Raw genomic sequence first — 17,316 nt, 5'->3', positions numbered from 1 at the left:
AGGAATCGTTATAGTTTATTCATGAAGAATGTTGGAGCGGAACGGTGCACGGAGTTTAATCATTGATGGATTCCGTGCGGTTTTGAGTTTAGCTAATTTAAATATCCTTCCGTGTCCGGTTTAATGCTAATGAGTAGGCAACTCCGCTAGGTCCCGAGAGAATGCCAACGAGGAAATTCTGAAGTTCTTACGATGACGGCCCGGAGAACGATGATGATCGTCTTATAATTATATGCGCGCGCGGGGACCTCCGTTTCAGAGACGGAGCGCTCGAGAGAACAGCAAAGAGCGGCGATTTTGCTCTGCATAGAGAAGTAGCATCTGTCCTCAGTGATCCTCAAACGAGGACGGCGAAGGTGATCTAGGAAACTGCGTGCATTCCACATTCTTACATAATTAATTAAAGGAAGCATTTATTTAACAGAGTATTCTTGGAGTATATATTTTTCCGAGTATTACAATGCTTGAAACAGGGTAACTTAATTTTATATTATAATTAGACTGCGGATCTTCATGCAAAATAAAAATGTTTTGCTTTTATTGTGGCAAGCAGAAATAAAATGAAAATTGAGTTCACCCCTTAATGACTTCGTTACATTAAAAGTTTTATTGTTTTATATTTCACCCGGCCAATTTCTTCATAAATGCAAAAAGATCCGCCGTCTAATTATAATATATTGAACTCTTGAAAATATTTTTAAATTTCACTCATGCCATAATTATTAATGAATACAGAAATCCATTTTTATCATAAATGCATACAATTTGCAGTTTAATTATGAAACTATGTAAGTGCTCAAAAAGTCTGCCCATACTTTAGGAATGCATAAAATTTGCAGTTTAATTATTAGGCTCTGCAAGTGCCCAAGAAATTTATTAATATGAAAATATTAACTTCTACAAACGTCTAAGAAGTTGGTTAGTATTTTAGAAAAGAAATGTGCAATAATTAGCTTCTACAAGAGCCCAAAAAGTTGGCCAATGCTTCAAGAATGCATGGAACCTGTAGTTTAATTATTAGGCTCTGTGACTGTCCAAGAAATGTATGAATGTTTTGCGAATATATATTTGCAGTTTAGTAATTAGCTATTGCAATAGCCCAAAAACTTTTTTAATACTTTAATAATGCATGAAGCTTGTAGTTTAATTACGAAGCTTGTTAACGTATTTGGGATCTGATTTGAAATCAAGGGTCCAACAGGGAAGCGAAGGGTGGAACAGTAATTGGTGTTGGGGAATGTCGATTTTCGGATGTTGCTCTGCGGCACAATATCAAGATAACGAGGGCCACGAAATAAGCAATGCGTCATACGTAACGCAGAAATAATGTAAGTCATGAAGCACTCGCGAAACGTTTCATTGGAACACGTTTTATGAGTGCGCACCTGCTTCGCAACGGGACGTGGAAAGAATTCAACCTGTCCATCCTGTGCAAATAACGTGACGCAATTTCTGCGATTTACTGGACCCGAGTACGAGGAACACCGATAATCCCGAACCCCGCAATAATTGATTTCCTCCAATGCGGTTGGTTGACCTACTTGCGGAAATCTGCTACACCTGACGATAATCATCATGCGAGGCTTGAGATCCATGAACGATTCACGAACAATACGTACGCAACAAAGTATAATGTTATGTCAATATTATAGTACCTATTTGTAGTGGTTCACCATAATTAAACTGTGGATTCTATGCATTTATGACAAAAATGGGTACGTATAATTTAAAACAGTGGAGGTTTTAAAAAGATTTAAGGCCACCAGTGTATTAGTTTCACCTTAATAATTATTTGGCTCCTGTGTCTTGCAATCAATGCAAACATTGTTTATTTTGCATAAAGATCCGCAGTCTACTTATAATTCAGAAATACCAATTTTTAAAACGTGAGTTTGTCTTTTGATGAATTTTTAAAATACTTTGTCTTCTGATCAATTTTTAAATAGAGTTTTTTTGGTAGTGAATAAAGTGTATAATTATATTTTTAACTATTAATACAATGGAATTTATTATGATCGCATAAGAAATTAATTTATATCATCGCATTATATTTTTGTACCTGAATTAATTTTCAATTCATTTCTGTAAATGATAAAATTATCGGTGATGGATATAAATCTACCAGCTTTATAGAGATTAATGCTAAATTAATTGTCAGTTCCTCATAAGGCTTTATAAATTGAGTTTATCACATTCCTCTTACTTACAATCCTGTTACTACAATTATTTCTTTACATACCACTTCGCTCTAAGTTGAATACTGTTCCTTTCCATTTTAGGGAAACCATTAGTCGAGCAACATAAATGCCGATGCCAATAAAAAGAGGAATGCAGTACTACATAAAAAGATAAGTGTAACACATGCGCTGAAAGGAAATTCTACAAAGTGTGTTTACGTGATTACTGACCAGAGATTTTCTTGTTTGGATCAGATAAAAACAGTGTAAATCTATTAATTGCGAGAAGATCAAGATGAAAATTAATTTTACAATTAGTGAGCTCATTCATAGGTTTTTCAATAATTCTGCTGTACTGAAAGGGACCTTAAAAATCTTCTTGTAACAAAATAATTAGATTGCGAAGAGATCTGTTGGAAGATTTATTAAAAAATCCGTGGCCACCACCGCATTTAAAAAAGATGAAACAAAATCGCCGGTAAATAATGTGTTAATTGTGCTCTTAAAATGATGTAATTTTCTACGTGGTTGCACCAATCAGCTGCAGCAAATTTATTAAAAATAAGTGTGTTATTATTGTTATTATTGGTTATTAAGGGCAAGGGTGACGGTCTAAAGGGCTCAATTGTGAGAACCTCTGTGCCACGTACGCGAGGCTCGCGCTTCGTGTGGTCCACATTGTCCGTGGTCAAATTACATGGAACGGGGTGCTTCTAATGGCAGTTCTCGTTCTTCAGGGTACCAGAGGGGAGGCGGTTCACTTGCTGCGAGAGAGACCGAGGACAGGTTGGAGCTAAAAGCAAGCCGACGACAGAGATAAAGACAACGGACCATCCCACCTGTGGAAAAAGGAGGCGAAATCGGTCTCGCGAAACGCCGGACGAAGAGGAAACGATGAAGGAGCGTCTCCTTTCGATCCCCGAGGAAGAGAAGGACGAGAAACGAGAGAAGAGGGAGGATCGGAGCTGGTCATGCTTCGACTTCGCTTTGGTCTCGCCTCGACCCCGCTTCTGCCACGCGACGACCGTGAAGCAGCCGAGCAGAAACACCTGCCCGTTTCGTTGACATGCAAGGAAAATTTTCTGAAGCGGCCCCGGCACCGCGGAAACAATGTGCGCGTTAATGCAAAACAGGTTCCTTCAGCCAATCTTAATCGCTGCAATTACAAACATGCTGGCCGCCGAGCGGAAATTAACACTTTGTCGGGTGCTCTGCTCGACGCCGACGAATTTCTTCGGGGAATGTCGCTGGGAAATTAATGGCGGAAAGACGCGGGAATGTTGCGGGTACCATTACCGCGGGTTCGTTGATCGATCGCCGAGAAATACATTGATTAGGTGACAAGGTGGTCGTCACGTGAATGCACTTCAAGTTTCGTTCAGCATTACTAACAACTAGACTGCGGACGTTTATGGAATTTTTAAGTTTTGTAGGCAAATTTTAAGAAAGCGGGAACAAATAGAATAATATTTCAGTGGTAGAAGCCTTTATAGTTCTGATATAAACAAATATTTTATATTCTAGCATTTTTTTAAAATTCTGAGAAGCCATACATGCATAAAGAACCGCAGTCTACTAATAAGAATTAATAGCTACTCGGTAATTAAGTTGTCAGCTCACGCTATAAGTGCGACACATTAATCCTCGTGATGATAAATTAATATGTATGCTTCTTTTAACTGAACGTCAACATTGATCTCACTTAATTGTCGGTTTCAATTCTCGTTTGAAACGTTTAAATAACAATGCAATGAAGAAGTAACGTATTGTACGAATCTGGCATTCGCACAGAGAAAATTCTGCGCCCTCCGTCCGAAGTCCTCCATATTTGTATAATGCAGATCGCAATAAAGACCGGCAAAAAATTCGGAGGGAATGGTGTATTCATTAGCAAACGATAGTTCTCGAAAAGGAGCAAAATGGCGAATTATTTAGGGGGCAGGACTACGGGACCGCGTGTTTCGAAAGCCACCGGTGTTGGTGGTCGGGAATCACAGTGGCGGGGACCACCCTGAAAACCGTATTAGGTTAATATAGCACGCAAAAGCTTGCTTATAATGACTGGATAGCAACGGTTATTACCAGTCGGAAGGTTTTGCCGTGTTTCTTCCGACCAATTGCAATCAGGAACACTGTCGATCGGCCCTATCTTCCTTGATGTCGAAAACGTGTGGAACGGCTTAACATCCGTGATTCCGTCGGACCCGGCTCTCGATCGTTCCGGGAAGATCGTGTTTGATCCATCAATAAAAGGCTTTTATGCTTTCCTCCACTTCGCCGAATCCTTTCACGAGGATTATTATTCGGGGCTGCCTCGGCACGTTTTTTCCCTTTCGTAATATTCGATACTTCTCCCACCATCCCCTCCCCCCGGGACTCCTTCATCAACGATAGTCGAATTGAATTAAACGTATCAATTACTATATCCGCTCCACGCATGCGGATGCCTCTCACTTTCGGGAGCCAATCGACAAGTTGTATTCCGCGGAAAGACAAATCGGTCGTCTAATGAATTCATAGCAGCGATCAGTAACAACATTAATAATTTTAGCATTAAGGAATTTATATTCAAGCATTAATTTTATGATACTCACTGTTAAGTGAAACTTGAATAAAAGTGTCTGTCTTTTTCAAATTAATTTCTTTCTGAAATTAATTTAATTAATTTCCTAAATTCTTTGAATCTTCTGCTGTTTTAAATTGTACCTACATATTTTTATTATGAGTGCATAATTGTTGCTTTCCTTTCGACCAGCGATCATGATTTTTTAAAATCTGTGGTCCATGGCTAAGGATTGTTTAGCAGATTCTTCAACAGCATAGTCGAATTGAATTAAATGTATCAATTACTATATCTGTTCCACGCATGCTGCTGCCCCCCAACCTCACTTTCGAGACCCAATCGACAAGTTGTATTCCGCGGAAAGACAAATCGGTCGTCTAATGAATTCATAGCAGCGATCAGTAACAACATTAATAATTTCAGCATTAAGGAATTTATATTCAAGCATTAATTTTATGATACTCACTGTTAAGTGAAACTTGAATAAAAGTGTCTGTGTCTTTTTCAAATTAATTTCTTTCTGAGATTAATTTAATTAATTTCCTAAATTCTTTGAATCTTCTGCTGTTTTAAATTGTACCTACATATTTTTATTATGAGTGCATAATTGTTGCTTTCCTTTCGACCAGCGATCATTTCATGATTTTTTAAAATCTGTGGTCCATGGCTAAGGATTGTTTAGCAGATTCTTCAACAGCATAGTCGAATTAATTTAAAAGTATCAATTACTATATCTGTTCCACGCATGCTGCTGCCCCCCAACCTCACTTTCGAAACCCAATCGACAAGTTGTAATCCGCGGCAAGACAAATGGGTCGTTTAATTAAAACCGCTGGCACAGCAGGAACGTTAACAGCTTCTCAATGCGAGCACTGTCGTCGTTATCGTGCTCGATTTGATATCGCGTGCGCTGCCTTTGCAGCACGGAGGCGTCCGCGTACGGAAGCTCCGTGCTCCGCGCACGTAAATCAGGTCACCTCTCGTTAATATATTGTTAATGAAATTAATTACATCGGGCTCGATAATTGGTACCTCTTTGGCCCTCAAATGCTCCTTGACAGACTCACGCGACGGTGGATTTGATCAAGAAATGACTCGAGGGTGTTCGAGGGTGCTCGAACTTCGGGCCGGGTCGGGGCGGAATACCGCCGCGCTGTCGGAGGGTGAATTCATAATCTAGTTACATATTAGTCTGTGCATATTTGCGGCCATCGAGACTGCTGATTTTATGGTGCAATTTTTAAAAGGATTTACCACCTGATTTCTCTTTCTACAATTAGTATAGTAAATTTTGTACAAAAAAATCCTTAATCCAGTAAACGAAATTTAATTCACTGAACACGTACAGAATCGTTGGACTATAATAAACCACAGAAAAACTAAGTAAACTATGCAAAAAACATTAATTCGCGTGATAAAAATAAGTAATAAATAACCTGGTCTCTGTTTCTTGCAATTAATATAGAAAATTTTTTACAGAACAATCTAGTAAAAGTAATTCAATTCGTTGAATACGTACAGAATCGTTGGACTATAATAAACCACAGAAAAGCGTAGTAAACTGTGCAAAAAACATTAATTCGCCTCATAAAAATAAGTTACCACCTGGTCCCTGTTTCTTGCAATTAATATAGAAAATTGTTTACAAAAAAATCCTCGATCCAGTAAAAGTAATTCAATTCATTTAAGACGTACAGCATCGTTGGATTATAATAAATCTCAGAAAAACATAGTGAACTGTGCAACAAAACATTAATTCGCATCATAAAAATAAGTTACCACCTGGTCCCTTGCAATTAACATAGAAAATTTTTACAAAACAATCTAATAAAGGTAATTCAATTCACTGAACGCGTACAAAATCGTTAGAGCATAATAAACCGCAGAAAAGCGTAAACTGTGCATAAAAACATTAATTCGCTGTTCATTTACTCTGGAGCATGCCTGTCGCAAGTGATTTCCTTGATCCCCAGTAAAATACAGACTCCGGCGATCATTAAGTGTCGCTTATCTCGCATTACATCATCATGAATGTTAAACGGTAAAAAATGATATTACGCTCGGCAACCAACCCACCAATTATCACTCGGATTCTCGGTGAATATATGACAGGTCCGGATTATCAGTGCAGTGGAAATTACTTCCGGATACTATGGCGACGCAGCAGCCATAATTCCAAACAAGGAAGCCTCGGCTCTCCCACAAACGGCTCTACCATAGAAGGCGAGCGTCTCCTCGATGGTTTTTCTACTTATTACCGCAACAATTTCAGAATCACATCGTTCCGATGGTCATCTCAGCCGGGGGAAGAGTTGTTCCGGTATCATTTTCAAGGAACGGACACTTACTCTGAAATTACACTGTCCCCTCCCCGTATTACCTCCCTCCGTACCGGCACCGAGCCATCTGCTCGTGCTTACTCGGTTAATAGGGCGCATTAATTTTGTAATTAAATCGTCGCGGATAATAACAGAGCGCTGCGGCGGGCGTCTCCATCAGGCTGTAATCCCAAGTCATGACGAGATTATTAAGGGCCAATTACTGCGCGTTTTATTGGCGGATAGAACGCGCCACGGCGCGTTTCGACCGCGTATGCCGATTACCGCCCTCTACTTACGCTGACAGTGATTTATGGTGACGCGAATACTGAACAGATTGCTTTCTTCGATTCGCGGTATCCGCCGAAAATTTTCCGCGGGAAAGTCTACGTCGATGGCGGACGTATGCGACGTCCTTAACATCCGCCGATTCTCTGATTTTAGTCACCGATGTACGTCTAGATTCGATTGGTTTTAGTCGTCCGTGGACTGCGGACTAGGCCTAACAGGAATTTAAGAATATTCTTCTCATATTTTCAATTTAATTGTTAAGGGAGGAATTGATATAGAGCATTTTTATTCTACATGAAGATCCGCAATCTTGTCATCATTAGACTGTGAAATGTGGACACTTTTTAATTTTAATCGCTTAAAAAATATGTAAAGAAACTTTTTCAAAAACCACCCTTATACTAAAATGCATTAAAAAGGAGAAAATAATTTTTTTAGATATTAGTGACTATAAATAAAAGCGTGGCGCGCTCAACTATATGGACGCAATCTTCGTGGGCGCTCCACGCTTTTTTATTGTGGTTTTTAAAAAGTTTTTTTTATATATTTTTTTATTTTCTACGTTTTAGTCTTTTTATATACTGGTCTTTTTTAATACTGGTATGAAATAGTGAGATATAGAAACGCAAGTTATGGAAATACGTGAGATAGAATGAGGGGATGACTCCGAGAGACGACGTCTCTTGATGGAGTCCAAAATTGTCCGAAATGGAACTAGTGGAACGTAGTGGAGTAGGGAGCGCTGGCGCGCGGAGTGGGGATCGCTGAACGCGATGACGTACTACCGAGCGTCACGTGACGAGGTGCGACGGTTAATATTGAAATTTTTTTCTCCTGAACGCACAGTTCTTTTTAAATTTGTTTTTTAATATTGCATTGTCATCCAATTCTGAGCTATGTTTAAAGTTTCAAGTCTCTAGCTCATCAGGAAGTGGTTTAAAATTCGATTACAAGATTTGACGCATACCACAACAACAACGACAACTCGGCAAGCTAGTATAAGCGTGGTAAAAATAGTTACGAAGCCATTAACACTTGGTCTACGTAACTTAAGAAGTTGCCAATTTAAATTCTTCTAATGTCTTCAAAGTTTTAGCAATTTTGATTGTATTATATATTTGACGAAATAAATTTATTTGATTGTATTTTTAGAATCCCAACAATCGCAACTAAAATATTTGCAACATTGTAAAGTTTAACATTTCCGGAATTTGGACAAGTCCCCAAGTTGGACCTAATTTAGAAAGTATAGTTAATAAGTAGAGAAGAACTATAATAGGAAGAGATAAGAGAACTATGATATATTAGATTATAAATGATTGCCTACCGACTCCGGTTCACTTCCTGAAGAAAGACAAGATGGCTACAGAAGGCAGAATCGGAGCTCTAGAAAGTTGACTTCTGTTCTTTATCTTCTCGATCTCCATAAATACGAGAAATTCATCGGAAAGTATCGCGCAAGCTCCCAGGACACGATCCGCAGATAGAAGATCGTTGCAACCAGGTTACGTAATTAAACGATTAACGATCGGAGATCGCCGATCGAGGGAGATCATGGGAATCGGAACACTGGTCGGGTTACAGGCGTCAAATGGATCTACATCGAGGCGTTCTAGCTCGTAAATTTTCTAGACGATGCTACAGGGAAAACCTGTAATGAGATGCCGGCTATTTATGAACCACGATTTGCTGCATTCGACCAGACCCTGACGCAATTGTACTTGTGAACTTTCTTCCAAAGCAGGGATTTATGTCGCCAATTCGGAAACTCTTCACATATCTTCATAATTAAATTTCTGTTAACGGTCCATGGATCTTTATGCAAAGCAAAACTGTTCTTCATCGATCGTGGGAACCAGGGGTTAAACACAAATTCATTTCTTCTCGTAATAATCTTGATACATTGAAAACAAAATTAATATTTTTCTAATCTTTTACTGTTTTATATAATATTTCACCTGATATATCCCCACATAATTAAATTAAATTCTCAGTACAAACTGGCGATCTTTATGCACAATGAAACTGTTCTTCAGCGATCGTGGGAAGCAGATATTGAATAAAAATTCATTTCAGCTGGTAGTAATTTTTATGCATTGAAAACAATATTTTTAGATTTTTCTAATCTTTTGCTGTTTTATATTTCACCTGATATATCCCCATAATTAAATTCTTAGTAACAAACTGGCGATCTTTATGCAAAATGAAACTGCCTTGGGTAGCAGATGTTAAATAAAAATTTATGTCAACTGGTTTTATACATTTGTGCATTGAAAACAATATTTTTAGATTTTCCTAATCTCTTACTGTTTTATATTTCACCTAATTCTTCCTAAATGCTTAAAGCTCTGCAGTATTATATACTTATTGAGTTTTTTACGATAGTGTGATATTTTTGTGAATAAAAAGACTTTTCAATTTCATCCACATAATTCGACTCTTATTAACTTCTTTCCACGAAAGCGTGATATTCTGCGTCCACAAAATGATTTCGCAATTAAGCGATCTAAAAAGACATCCATGACAAATGAACATGATCTCGTAAATCTTGCTTAATCGTATCGCGCTCTGTTTTCCAGCTGTTTGCATGAAACGGATCCGATGATCAACAGGTGACCGGGAAGTTTCACTTTTAAATAAGTGCGGTGTAATTACATCGGCGAGGAAAGTAAATTGATGACACTCTCGCCGGCAGGAAGCAGTTTCCTGCGTTTAAATGAATCATGATTTTGATTTAGTAATGATAATCTTTGCCTTGGTGAAAATCGAGATTCAATTTACCTGTCGAGCAGGCTTCTCTTCTGCACCTGCCTTTATTATGTTCAAAATTAGATTTCTCAACCCCTTCGTTTTGTTCCCGGAAAAATTTTACATGATGCAGCAGGTGCAGAACTGAACACCCATTTTTCCTCAAGAAAGCTACATATTGGAACCTCTGTAAAAACATTTAAAAATTTTTCTTGTCAATAAAACTTCCACAGATTTGAAGATTGAAGCTTCCTCTTTACAAAGGGATCTCAAAAGTTCAAGTATGATTTTTTTTTACTGTTCTATGGGACAAAAACGAGGAACAAGTTTGATTTTTCGAGAATGCGAAATTTATCGTTGAAATGCTTCTTGGATCCACTGTAAGTATATACAGTTCCTCTAAGCAATTTTTTGAAGGAATTGTGCGGGGTCCACAGAACAATTAAAGCGACAAATAAAGCAACTCGTAAGACCAGGGAAAAATGCTCGCTGGTAACTGTAAAGGAGACACAGTTGATCACGAAAGAAACAAGGGAGCGGCGGACAATGATAAGACGTCGGGATCAGGCCGACGACAAGTAAGCGACGTTGACGGACGCCATAGCAGCGCGTCAGTCGAGCGAGTAAAAACTCCTCGAACTGAAACAGCTGGAGAACAAGCGGAGAGGGAGTATTTTCAGGTGATCGGTCGGTGGACGGTAACAAGAAGGACAATTAATTTTAATTGTCTTGTCCGGACAGAGCATAGGTACGCGTGGCATGGCGAAAACGGCTGGAATATTTCCCGGCGGGTCCATTAAAAGCCACTGGTTGTAATTGCAGCGCCTACCGGGGACCCCGATGCCTTTCCCGTTCGTCTTCCCGCCGAGCTTCTTCAGATTTAAGTACTTCAACGGCATGTCGCATGGCCACGCTCACGTACCCCGTTCTCTACCCGCGACCGTACCCGCGTTCCACCGGCTCCGATTATTAAAACTCCACGGAGGATCCGAATGTTTCTCGACCGTGGAGGATGCCGGGAGACTAATTGGGAACGCTGAATCAAGTTAGCCAGCTAAATCGACCAACCGCTGCGGATGCATCGACGTTCTTAACGTCGCGATCTGCTTCACACTTCCAGTAGGAGTGCGTGGAACCCGAAAAATACTGTTTTCCTTCTTGTATCAGTTCCTTCTAGAAGATCCGAGAATATTTTATAATTTTCTCAAACAACGTTCTGTAAGAATTTATAAACAATGTCACACATGTAATGTACGTGTAACAATATTGTATTTGCTAAATAAACTACTCAGTTTAAAGCAATAATAAATAAATACTAGGTAAAATCAATGTGGTAAATAACTCTGGCTGTTCATGTGGACATGAGATACAGGATATAGATTATGTCTTATGGCAAAAAAAATGTCAGATTGAAAATAACCTGAGCAACGTTCTACTCCACAGACCTACAAACACTGTATGTAATATCTTATGTTCCTTCCTAAAAGATTGTGAATTATGTATATAACGCCACTATCACGCCCACCACAAATTAAATGCCTCCAACTGATATGTACTTATTACATTAACCATACATTAACATAAGGTTCTCATTGTAATATTATGTATGTAATACAGACTGCAGAATAACCTCTCTTATTGGAGGTTACAACAGTACAATAAAAAAGAAAAAATACACAAATATATCTCTAATATTCTTAGGAATCCAGGAAAACTTGTGTCACCCACAAATGTGATCGATAGCCCACGGGTTAACATCATAAAATATGTGAATCCCAGCAACAATTCACCGAATCACCGAACAAGCTGAGAGATCTAAAACTTTCTTCGTGATCTTTGACGCCTGGATTCTCAAATCAAAGGCAAGAAGTGTTTTTCTTTTTGTATTAGTTCCTTCTAGAAGGCCTGAAAATATTTTATAATTTTCTCAAACAATATTCCATATGAATTAAGAAAAAATGCAATGCCTATGTAATGTAAGCTACGTGTAACACTATTGTAGTTGCTAAATAAACCACCCAGTTTAAAGCAATAATAAATACACAAACATATCTCTAATACGCTTAAGAATCCTGGAAAACTTGTGTCACCCACAAATGATCGATAGCCCACGTGTTAACATCACAAAATATGTGAATCCCAGCAACAATTGACCGAATCACCGAACAAGCTGAGAGATCTAAAACTTTCTTCGTGATCTTTGACGCCTGGATTCTCAAATCAAAGGCAGGTAGGTGTTTTGCTTTTTGTATTAGTTCCTTCTAGAAGGCCTGAAAATGTTTTATAATTTTCTCAAACAATATTCCGTAAGAATTAAGAAACAATGCAATACCTATGTAATGTAAGCTACATATAACAATATATCGTACTTGCTAAATAAACCACCCAGTTTAAAGCAATAATAAATACACAAACATATCTCTAATACTCTTAAGAATCCTGGAAAACTTGTGTCACCCACAAATGATCGATAGCCCACGTATTAACATCACAAAATATGTGAATCCCAGCAACAATTCATCGAATCACCGAACAATCTGAGAGATCGAGAACTTTCTTCGTGATCTTTGACGTCTGAATTTAGTCGGGCTGGTGTACAATCTCCAGGTCCGCCTCCCGGAAGGTCTCATCCCCCTAAGTCGACGGGGAAAGGTAGGAAAAGGTTGACTTTATGTACAAAACGTGACCGAACCGTTCCACGATTCGATTCTCGAGTAGGCGATAACGGGGCAGGAAACGCGGCATGCCGGTTTCTCGAAATCCTCCGAAACCGATCTCCTTCGAACGTGCCAGGACATCGGGATGAAGCGTTAGAGCCGATTCGGCGCATGATCGCCAACAATGAGCTCTAATGACCATCTCGGGACGTGTCAATACTGTATTTTGTACACAAACGTCAGACGACAATGGCACCCCCCGATGGCAGTCAAGAAAAGAGAAGCGAAAACATGTTACTCCGGTGCGAGAGAGGCGAGCATGAGTGCGAATGCAGTATGAGGATTATACGAGCCCTCGATGCAAGTTGATACCGCGATCCGTCGAATAGAGAGATCCGTCGATGGGAAATGATTATGGTAATAGAGAAAATATTAGCGCGCCCGTGGCCCGGTCTATGGGGTCTTTAAAATTCATACGACGCATCAAAATGTAAATTTATTGAAATTTAACACTTTAGCCGCGCTGGCCCGCGAACTTTTTCCCCTCCTGTGTTTCTAAATCTAGTCAGGAATGCCGAAGTGCCTCGCGAAAATCAACGCTCTTCGATGGATTATGACAACCCTCGTCTGATCAAGAGCGGTGATACGTAAACTTGATTTTTCAGACACCTTGACGATTTTGAGGAACAAACTTCAAGATTAATTTTTCGAAATACAATTTTTGTTAGCCCTCCTCTAACAATGCAGCATGGGTCAATTTGGACTCGGATTATCAAAATCGACATTTAATTATTCAGATTCTGAGAAACACCTTCAAAAATTGATAAATAAATCAGCGAATAGTCATAAAAATTGTACGCGTTAATAACACAAAAATAAGTAGATACCATTTAAAATACCGGAAAGATAGAAACACTGATGCATTATTTCCAAATTACTGCAATTATTAATAAAAGAACGTTTTACTTGTCTCCTACAATCGATGCACAACATTTTTATTTTAACATATGTACTTTGATAAATTTCATTCTTCTTGCACTGTAAAGGACCATTAAATACGCGAAACTCGTAAATGAAGAGAACACGGACAGATTATAAAATAAATTTACTCGTTTAAAACCTCTAAAGCGTTCTATCGCGTCGATCTAACGTGTGGTAAAAGCGAGGCAGTCTCATAAATCTTCAACTGGAAGGTGTTACAATATATTTTTATCTGTTAGCCAGGCGAAATTAACTAACTAGTCCTAAGGTGTCCAAGATGACTGATGCAGGGAGACAAGGAATGTCGTAGGACAGCGGCGCGCTTAAAGAATCTTCACGTGGAAACACCTGTCTTGTACAAACAATTTTTCATCATAACCGCTCCTCGTCTGTATCATCATTCCTGGCCATCCGTCTCTCGGCTGGACCCTTGGACGTCCATCTATCTAATGGCTACGGCGTTTTCAGTGTCCCATTATCCATTACGGCGTCAGTTGCACCACCGCGCCGCGCAGCCGATGCGGCGTGTTCTTCCGTCCACGTTCTTTAATTAATCGCTCGTCCAGCTCGGAGTGTGGAAATTGTTACGCGGTACAAATAACTAAATGTATCCCGCGAAAACCACGAGCAATAAGTTCCGAGATAAATGATGCTAACTGGCCCGCGGCACTTCGAAACGCGCTCGACTCCGTTGGCGAAGTAAAGTCAAAACTTTATTTTCAATTTTTCATCAAGGAAAAAGAGATTTCAGTTTCTATTTCCAACTTTAGCTTCATTCAAGTATTTACCCAATCCAGATATCTATGATCAGACTGTAGATTTTATGCAATTGTGACAAAAATTAATGGACGGAATACGTAACTGTGAATAAATAAACGGCCGAGCAATATTTTCCGAGATAAACGATGCTAAATTGCCTGCAACTCTTCGAGGTTCAATCAATTTTTAAATTTAGCTTCAAAAAAATAAACTGCGTAAGGAAAATGAGCCTAAAATGACAATGTATGTAATGAATGGTAAGACCGGAACGATTCCGACGATTTAGGAAAATTGTCGAACCCGCAGGTGCAGGATACATTCGAAAACAATTTGTCTCGCAACATTGTAATCTAATCTCGAATTTCTGATTCGGCGTGTAATTACTCTTCAACGCGGAACGATAATTGCCGGTGTCAGTTTTGACAGAAAAATGATAGCTGCCAGTCTCCCGTAGGAGCCCCGACATCACCGGCGAGAATATAATTGCTCGGTGTGTAATTGTTGGCCGGAGTAGCAACACGAAATAGCGGGGACACCCTGCTGGGCCGTAATAACTTCTCCACCCAGAAATCTTCCGGCTTGGCGATTTAAGAATCCCGCAGGTAGAACGGAATCTAGAGATCTTCAACTGTTCACTGTCGGAATAAATTAGATTCAACGAGAAATATGATACCCCGAGCAGTCTTCCCCGGGACCGTGTCGAAATTTTCGACTTTTCTCTTTTCTGGAACATCGACACAGGTATTTACCTGGACTCGCCGCTGCGCTGTATCCCTCGGACGCCATCTTAACGTTCTGGCCTCTTCGTTACCAGCCAGCTACGTGTAACATTCAGTACGTTTATAATTACAAGTAGACTTGCGGATTTTTATGCAAATTGATCTGCATTAATTCTAAATTTTTTCTTTAACTTAACGCAGATAAAATAATACAAACCGCACAAACTTCAAATAAATTTAATCTTGTTATTTTTATAAGGCTACTTTTAAAGCTCAGTGGGTTTAGTGTTAATAGTTTCAGCAAGAGAGATGAAAATCGATATTCTAAAATTATTTTCAACCTTTTACTATTTCGAAATGTTAGATCGAAGAACCTATTAAAAAGTTTCATAATTACATCTTGAATCCAGGTGCACCTACCACATTGGCAGAAGAACGACACCTCGGACAACTCTGATTTTATCTGGATGCAAGAGCGAGTGCCATAAAAAGAGCCCTTACAAATTAAGTCGCCGATTTACAGAATCAATTTGTATCTCGATGGAATCAGATGTAAACGGCCCTCGTTGCAAGCAAGCATCGCCACATTAACCGCGTCGATTACCCTAATAAAATCTCGTATGCTCCAATAATCTCTGGGGCATAGCCGACCCAAATAAATTCTAGCTTATGGCGATCGACGAGAACGAATGATTCGATGGTAAATCGGGGCCGAGTACGAGAGCGTAATCGTCGCATAAACGTCACTTACTCGCGGCGATTCAACATTAACCATTAAAGGAACCGTTTCAATGAGTAAACCGTTTACTATAATGAGCGGCGATAGCGTCGTTCTTGTGGGAATATATGAATTTATAATTAACCGGGGAGACAGTGTACGGTGTCCGCAGGTGTTCCAGCGTACGCGAAGATCGTGTGCCAATTTTCGCGAAGGGGAGCAACATTTTGTAACCTTTATGAAAATGTCCACCGCTCGGGCGCAATTATCTCGACGCGTCTCGGATTGCTGGGAGCCGGAGTCGAGAGTCCTACGCCAATTATGTAAATCCGCGTCGACCAATTAAGCTTTCCATTTTTTCTTTATTATTCTTACGAGCAGGCGCGGCGTGAAATCGCGCCAGCACCACCTTTAATTCGAAAATTACGGTCCGCTTCTGGAATAATTTCTAGACGTTGATCGTTATCGTCGGAGATCCAGGGATGGTTTCGGTTGGGGGTGAACCGAACCGCTGTAACACTAATCATTTTCCATCCATGGGAGCTCGGACGTCCACTCCGAGACGTCCAACGACCAATCATCACGGACACCCGTCCACCGACCGAGATAAGGATCAGGGGAAATCATAAACGAACCGAGAGTTTTCCAGCCGCCTCTTCCTGAATACTGATTCGGGACGATCCGTGGGATTAGTCGTAAATTATGTTTTCATTCCTTTCTCGCGCCCCGTAAACGGATATAAATGTAATTTATAGATGTAATTAGTTTTTATAGGCGAGGTAACTTCTGTTTCTTGGAAACGACTCTTGATTAATCGTAAATTCTGCTTCTTCCTCTACCGAACCGTTTCTACTTCAGGATTTATAACTAATGCGGTTTTAATTGTTCATCTAGCTTCTGCTTCCCTAGGGAATTAATTTACTTTCGTCCTGTACTAGTTTAATCAGATGCATTTCTATTAAGGGACTAGAGAAATATGCTTTGTTCAGATTTATGTCTAATGTAGTTTTAATTGTTCATCAAGCTTCTGCTTCCCTAGGGAATTAATTTACTTTCGTCCTGTACTAGTTTAATCAGATGCATTTCTATTAAGGGACTAGAGAAATATGCTTTCTTCAGATTTATGTCTAATATGCGGTTTTAATTGTTCATCAAGCTTCTGCCCACCTCTCTAGGAAATTAATTCAATTTATTTTGGTCTTGTACTACTTTAATCAGACGCATTTTTGTTACAGGACTACGTTGTAATTGTTCATCAAACACTTCTACTTCTTCAAGAAATTAATTTATTCTTTTGTTATGCACTTTGGTTTTCACCTAACTTATTTACGCCTTTTTCTCAAAAAATTACATTAACTTCCTCGTTGAAAAATAGATAAAACGAA

The sequence above is a fragment of the Lasioglossum baleicum genome, chromosome 8, assembly GCF_051020765.1.
Source record: "Lasioglossum baleicum chromosome 8, iyLasBale1, whole genome shotgun sequence".
NCBI classification, from domain to species: domain Eukaryota; kingdom Metazoa; phylum Arthropoda; class Insecta; order Hymenoptera; family Halictidae; genus Lasioglossum; species Lasioglossum baleicum.
The sequence above is the reverse complement of the archived record's forward strand: the minus strand, read 5'-3'. Positions refer to the sequence as shown.